The following is a 6826-nucleotide window of genomic DNA, read 5'->3' as shown; positions in this document are numbered from 1 at the left end:
TGTGTCACTCAAAAAGTGGAAGAAATTGCTTATACTGTAGCCATCACTTTGTAGCACAGAGAGTTGGATGAAATACAAACAAACCTTGCTTACATTTCAAAGCGAGATCGCATATTTCAGCCTTGTGGGAGAAAACGGACAAAGGGTTTTAATTCCACCATGGAAAACACACGGCCATCAGACACCAGTCCAGTTCCACTAACCAGCATTATTTCCTTTGATCATTTGAACAGGGTGAGGGAGCACAAAGCACACACAAGCTGCATTCAGTAACAATATTCTTATTTGTCTTATAATTTAAAGGCAGTTGATCCCTGACCACAAAAGGATCAATGATCCTATTAATAGGACCGGAAAGACTAGCCCTTACAAGATGCATTTAGTCAAATAAACATTCAGTATCAAATGAACACTACAAGGCAGTGTTGCTGATTAAATGATGCAAGAGCCCCCCCTAGTGGACAAAAATCTTACAGCACCTGGTATTCCCAGGCAGTCTCCCATCCAAGTACTAACCAGGCCCGACCCTGCTTTGCTTCCGAGATCCGACGAGATCGGGCGTACTCAGGCTGGTATGGCCGTAAGCAAGAGAACATCTCTTGGTGCACTATTTTGGTGCACCAAGAGATAAAAAGTAGACGGCGCGGGTCAAAGTTTTGAATTATGACCCTATTTTTTATTATTTTTTTATTTTATTTTTTTATTTCACCTTTATTTAACCAGGTAGTTGAGAACAAGTTCTCATTTGCAACTGCGACCTGGCCAAGATAAAGCAAAGCAGTGTGAACAGACAACAACACAGAGTTACACATGGAGTAAACAATAAACAAGTCAATAACATGGTAGAAAAAAAGAGAATCTATATACAATGTGTGCAAAAGGCATGAGGAGGTAGGCAATAAATCGAATAATTACAATTTAGCAGATTAACACTGGAGTGATAAATCATCAGATGATCATGTGCAAGTAGAGATACTGGTGTGCAAAAGAGCAGAAAAGTAAATAAATAAAAGCAGTATGGGGGGTGAGGTAGGTAAATTGGGTGGGCTATATACCGATGGACTATGTACAGTTGCAGCGATCGGTTAGCTGCTCGGATAGCAGATGTTTAAAGTTGTTGAGGGAGATAAAAGTCTCCAACTTCAGAGATTTTTGCAATTCGTTCCAGTCGCAGGCAGCAGAGAACTGGAAGGAAAGGCGTCCAAATGAGGTTTTGGCTTTAGGGATGATCAGTGAGATACACCTGCTGGAGCGCGTGCTACGGGTGGGTGTAGCCATCGTGACCAGTGAACTGAGATAAGGCGGTACTTTACCTAGCATAGCCTTGTAGATGACCTGAAGCCAGTGGGTCTGACGACGAACATGTAGCGAGGGCCAGCCGACTAGGGCATACAGGTCGCAGTGGTGGGTCGTATAAGGTGCTTTAGTAACAAAACGGATGGCACTGTGAGAAACTGCATCCAGTTTGCTGAGTAGAGTATTGGAAGCTATTTTGTAGATGACATCGCCGAAGTCGAGGATCGGTAGGATAGTCAGTTTTACTAGGGTAAGTTTGGCGGCGTGAGTGAAGGAGGCTTTGTTGCGAAATAGAAAGCCGACTCTAGATTTGATTTTGGATTGGAGATGTTTGATATGAGTCTGGAAGGAGAGTTTGCAGTCTAGCCAGACACCTAGGTACTTATAGATGTCCACATATTCTAGGTCGGAACCGTCCAGGGTGGTGATGCTAGTCGGCGTGCGGGTGCAGGCAGCGAACGGTTGAAAAGCATGCATTTGGTTTTACTAGCGTTTAAGAGCAGTTGGAGGCCACGGAAGGAGTGTTGTATGGCATTGAAGCTAGTTTGGAGGTTAGATAGCACAGTGTCCAAGGAAGGGCCAGAAGTATACAGAATGGTGTCGTCTGCGTAGAGGTGGATCAGGGAATCGCCCGCAGCAAGAGCAACATCATTGATATATACAGAGAAAAGAGTCGGCCCAAGAATTGAACCCTGTGTTACCCCCATAGAGACTGCCAGAGGACCGGACAACATGCCCTCCGATTTGACACACTGAACTCTGTCTGCAAAGTAGTTGGTGAACCAGGCAAGGCAGTCATTAGAAAAACCGAAGCTACTGAGTCTGCCGATAAGAATATGGTGATTGACAGAGTCGAAAGCCTTGGCCAGGTCGATGAAGACGGCTGCACAGTACTGTCTTTTATCGATGGCGGTTATGATATCGTTTAGTACCTTGAGCGTGGCTGAGGTGCACCCGTGACCGGCTCGGAAACCGGATTGCACAGCGGAGAAGGTACGGTGGGATTCAAGATGGTCAGTGATCTGTTTGTTGACTTGGCTTTCGAAGACCTTAGATAGGCAGGGCAGGATGGATATAGGTCTGTAACAGTTTGGGTCCAGGGTGTCTCCCCCTTTGAAGAGGGGGATGACCGCGGCAGCTTTCCAATCCTTGGGGATCTCAGATGATACGAAGGAGAGGTTGAACAGGCTGGTAATAGGGGGTGCGACAATGGCGGCGGACAGTTTCAGAAATAGGGGGTCCAGATTGTCAAGCCCAGCTGATTTGTATGGGTCCAGGTTTTCCAGCTCTTTCAGAACATCTGCTATCTGGATTTGGGTAAAGGAGAAGCTGGGGAGGCTTGGGCGAGTAGCAGCGGGGGGGGCGGGGCTGTTGGCCAAGGTTGGAGTCGCCAGGAGGAAGGCATGGCCAGCCGTTGAGAAATGCTTGTTGAAGTTTTCGATTATCACGGATTTATCGGTGGTGACGGTGTTACCTAGCCTCAGTGCAGTGGGCAGCTGGGAGGAGGTGCTCTTGTTCTCCATGGACTTTACAGTATCCCAGAACTTTTTGGAGTTAGAGCTACAGGATGCAAATTTCTGCTTGAAAAAGCTGGCCTTTGCTTTCCTGACTGACTGCGTGTATTGGTTCCTGACTTCCCTGAACAGTTGCATATCGTGGGGGCTCTTCGATGCTATTGCAGTTCGCTACAGGATGTTTTTGTGCTGGTCGAGGGCAGTCAGGTCTGGAGTGAACCAAGGGCTATATCTGTTCTTAGTTCTGCATTTTTTGAACGGAGCATGCTTGTCTAATATGGTGAGGAAGTAACTTTTAAAGAATGACCAGGCATCCTCAACTGACGGGATGAGGTCAATATCCTTCCAGGGTACCCGGGCCAGGTCGATTAGAAAGGCCTGCTCGCAGAAGTGTTTTAGGGAGCGTTTGACAGTGATGAGGGGTGGTCGTTTGACCGCGGGCCCGTAGCGGATACAGGCAATGAGGCAGTGATCGCTGAGATCTTGATTGAAGACAGCAGAGGTGTATTTGGAGGGCAAGTTGGTCAGGATAATGTCTATTAGGGTGCCCATGTTTACGGATTTAGGGTTGTACCTGGTGGGTTCCTTGATGATTTGTGTGAGATTGAGGGCATCTAGCTTAGATTGTAGGACTTAGATTGTAGGACTGCCGACTGCTATGTCCGGATGACGCGTACATGCCCAAATATGGGCATCCGGCCAGGACATCCTGTTCCTGTTGTCACGTGTTAGAAGGTGTGTTATTTTATATCTATATTGCATCTATTCCTCTGAAGTTGTCATGATGATTGATGTGTAGGGACCTGGTTGAACTGGGGAGGGTCTGTGTTGGAACATTTCAAAGAGGGTGACCCCACACCCACCCTATTTTATTGCCCTTAGGGTTCTTGTCTATGAAGTAGGAATGTCCGGGGGGGGGGGGGGGGGGGTTTGCGGCAGACGCATTATAAATATAGCCCAGAACAAGACATGCGGACCCAGAACACTAAACAAGATTTTAAAAATAAACATGGATTTTGTGATCAGTGGTAAAGCAGTGATGACTGTAACAACGGAAGCAGGACCTCGGCTGAAACATAGAGAAAGGGCCAAGTATAAAGCCACAATATTCGATGCGCCAAACAAGCATTTTTTTAAGTGTGTATAGAACCCAAATACCGCCCGCGACTATGCTGAAAGATCAAGTGATGATGTCTAATGGACAGCAATGGGGGTATCAGTTTGATTACCTGGCCTGTAGAGTGAAGCTCTATACAGTAGCCGAAGGAGAAGAATATACAGACCAGACTATAGGAGTGGACTTCGGGCTTGAAGACTGGCCGGTTTTTCGCAAGGTTGTGTGTCCCAAACTGAGAGTTATCACAAAGGGGTATAGCTTGTTCACGGGCTACGAGACCCGTTGGGAAGGTGCCCCTGACTCCTCAGGAAGAGTATTTCACAGGGTGAAACTACAAAGAAAGAATGGACTTCCATGTGGCTGCGTGGTGTTCCATATCAGCAACGAGGAAACCCGCAACCAAAACATTCGTGATGGTGGCCTGACTGTGGATTTTAGGTTGCGCATGCTATTCCTTTTAAAAGTTGGGATCTAATGGAATTGAAAATGTTAGAGTTGTTGGACGCTCTTTTTGTACAGAGCCAACAGCGGCAGAGCATTGTTAAGGTAAGGAAGGGCATAATATATATGAATCCTGAGGATTATGATTCAAAGGAGCCCCAAGAAGGTACATCCTCAGAAGGGCCAGCCCCCGAAGAAAACTAAGTACGCGGCTGCGTTAACCATGCCCTGATACCCAAAGGACTCGTTCAACAATAAAAGGAGTGCCCTTAAAGCCTCCAGCATATACCATGGATATTCATACAACATACCAGGACTCCGATACGTCATGGGGGCCAGACCCTAAGGACTCCATGCCTCGCAGCCCACAATTCTACTCCCCCCAGGCAAGACCCACGACCCCCCCTACATGTACACAGCCTGAGGATGTGTTTGATGGGGTGGTCAGTACTATTTTTGTGGACACCATCAAGGCCTCTGTAGCCACACTTTTAGACGTGGTGATTTGAGAATATATAAGAGAAAAATGCATCGGTTGTGAGATCAATCACCCCAGCCAGCGCCGGCATCCGTGCCTATACGAGCCCCCAAGATACTACTTCTTCAACCATTTGAGGAGCTGGTGAAAAGACTGTGGTCCTGCAGGTTTATAGCTTCGCTGGTCAGAGCCCTGGAGTCTATGGGTCTTGTGCCGTCTATTCCCAGAGTTTACGGGGTAACCAAGTCTTTCCTACATGAACTGAAGGAGGCGATCTACATCAACAAGCAAGAAACTCAAAGAAATCCGACACACCCTGGTGGACAACAACAAATACAGGGAAGCTGTGGTGGCTGATTTGATGACTTTCTGGCTCAATAAACCCCAAGAGACCGAGTGAAAATACCTATTTGTTATTTAGATGTAAAGCAATGGGCAACTATATGCATACGATGTTAGAGAGAATAATAAAAAAAAAATATTTTGAGAGAACTTACAAATGTTATGCATCAAATTATTGAAAATAAAGTGAACAATTTATCGTTCTACACAACACACAATGCCTGGGCTAATGTAGAGCGTGTGCTAAAAATGGAGCAAATCATGAATCATGTACGACATACGGGCGAGAGTCTACAATGGACACAACTGGTATCCCGTCTTATGGATGATTCTGAAGAACTAGAAACAACTTTGTCTAAGATTTTAGTTTATTTGTTTGAAACACCATTTAATTGTAACATGTATCATATTTGTTGTTTATATACTTATATAGCGGATGTGTGGGTTTTAAAAATCCAGCGACACAAGCCTCTAAATCTAAACCAAATATACAGGGTGTTGCATGCTGTGATCGTTGAGAAAACGGGGACATGTATCCTGCAACGAATCCTGGATTGTTTGTATACGTAATACTTGATGTTTGCAAAAAATAAAAATTCAAAAATGAAAATGAAATGTTGTCGTTATTTGAAAGTGGCTCATTAACGTTATTGTACCTCAGAGAGGTAAGAAGGATGGCGGAGCAGATGTTGAAAAACATTTATTATAACCCCTCTAACCCCGGGTCTTATGGGGGTAAAGAGCGTTTCCAGAGAGCTATAGCCGAAGAAACAGGTAGCCTGTTAAGCGATGCTAAAGTGAATGAGTGGTTAGCCGAGCAGGATGCTCATACTCTACATAAACCTGTAAGAAAACAATTTCCAAGAAATATTGTTTTTTCTACTCATCCCTTGTCCCAGTTTCAGGCGGATCTATGTGACATGCAGGCCCTTGCAGATAAAAATGATGGAAATCGCTACATGCTAACGGTTATAGATATTTTCTCTAAAATAGCATTTGTAAGGGTCTTAAAAAATAAGAGTGGGGCAGAGGTGACCCGGGCCTTTGACTCTATCTTGAAGGAAGGAGGAGCCCCCAAGAAAGTGCAGACTGACGGCGGAAAATAATTTTTTAATAATACTTTTCAGAAGCTCATGAAGAAGCATAATATCGTACATTTTGCTACAGGCTCTGATTTGAAAGCTTCAGTTGTTGAACGCTTTAACAGAACTCTGAAGGAGCGGATGTGGAGATATTTTACAGCTCACAACACGCATAGATATATCGATATAGTTCCTGATTTAGTAAAGGGGTACAACAACAGCTACCATAAGAATATACGGATGAAGCCCTCCGAGGTCTCTTCTGAAAACTCTTTTCAAGTCTTTAAAAATCTGTATGGTTTGTTCCCCCTTCGCCGTAAGAAAGAAATGTGATTTTAAATTCATAGTGGGGGACTTGGTGCGTATATCCAAGTTGAGGGGTGTTTAAAGCGAGGTTAAAGCGATGAGGTGTTCACCGTTACCGAATGTCTACCGCGCATACCCCCTGTCTACAAGTTAAAAGATTATGACGGGGAGGGATCTTTTTATGAGAAGGAATTACAGAAGGTACAGTTGGGTAAAGACAAAGTCTTTCACGTGGAGGAGATTCTAGATC

The 6826-nt window shown here is 45.0% G+C and overlaps 1 non-coding gene across 1 annotated transcript; it reads right to left on the bottom strand.

Annotated features, from left to right (window-relative positions):
• Nucleotides 1–467: 467 nt before the first annotated feature.
• Nucleotides 468–586, bottom strand: LOC120054212. Its single transcript, XR_005477584.1, has one exon. It is a non-coding gene; the product is annotated as a 5S ribosomal RNA (ribosomal RNA).
• Nucleotides 587–6826: the final 6240 nt, after the last annotated feature.

Source organism: Salvelinus namaycush, chromosome 9, assembly GCF_016432855.1.
Source record: "Salvelinus namaycush isolate Seneca chromosome 9, SaNama_1.0, whole genome shotgun sequence".
NCBI classification, from domain to species: domain Eukaryota; kingdom Metazoa; phylum Chordata; class Actinopteri; order Salmoniformes; family Salmonidae; genus Salvelinus; species Salvelinus namaycush.
The sequence above is the reverse complement of the archived record's forward strand: the minus strand, read 5'-3'. Positions and strand labels throughout refer to the sequence as shown.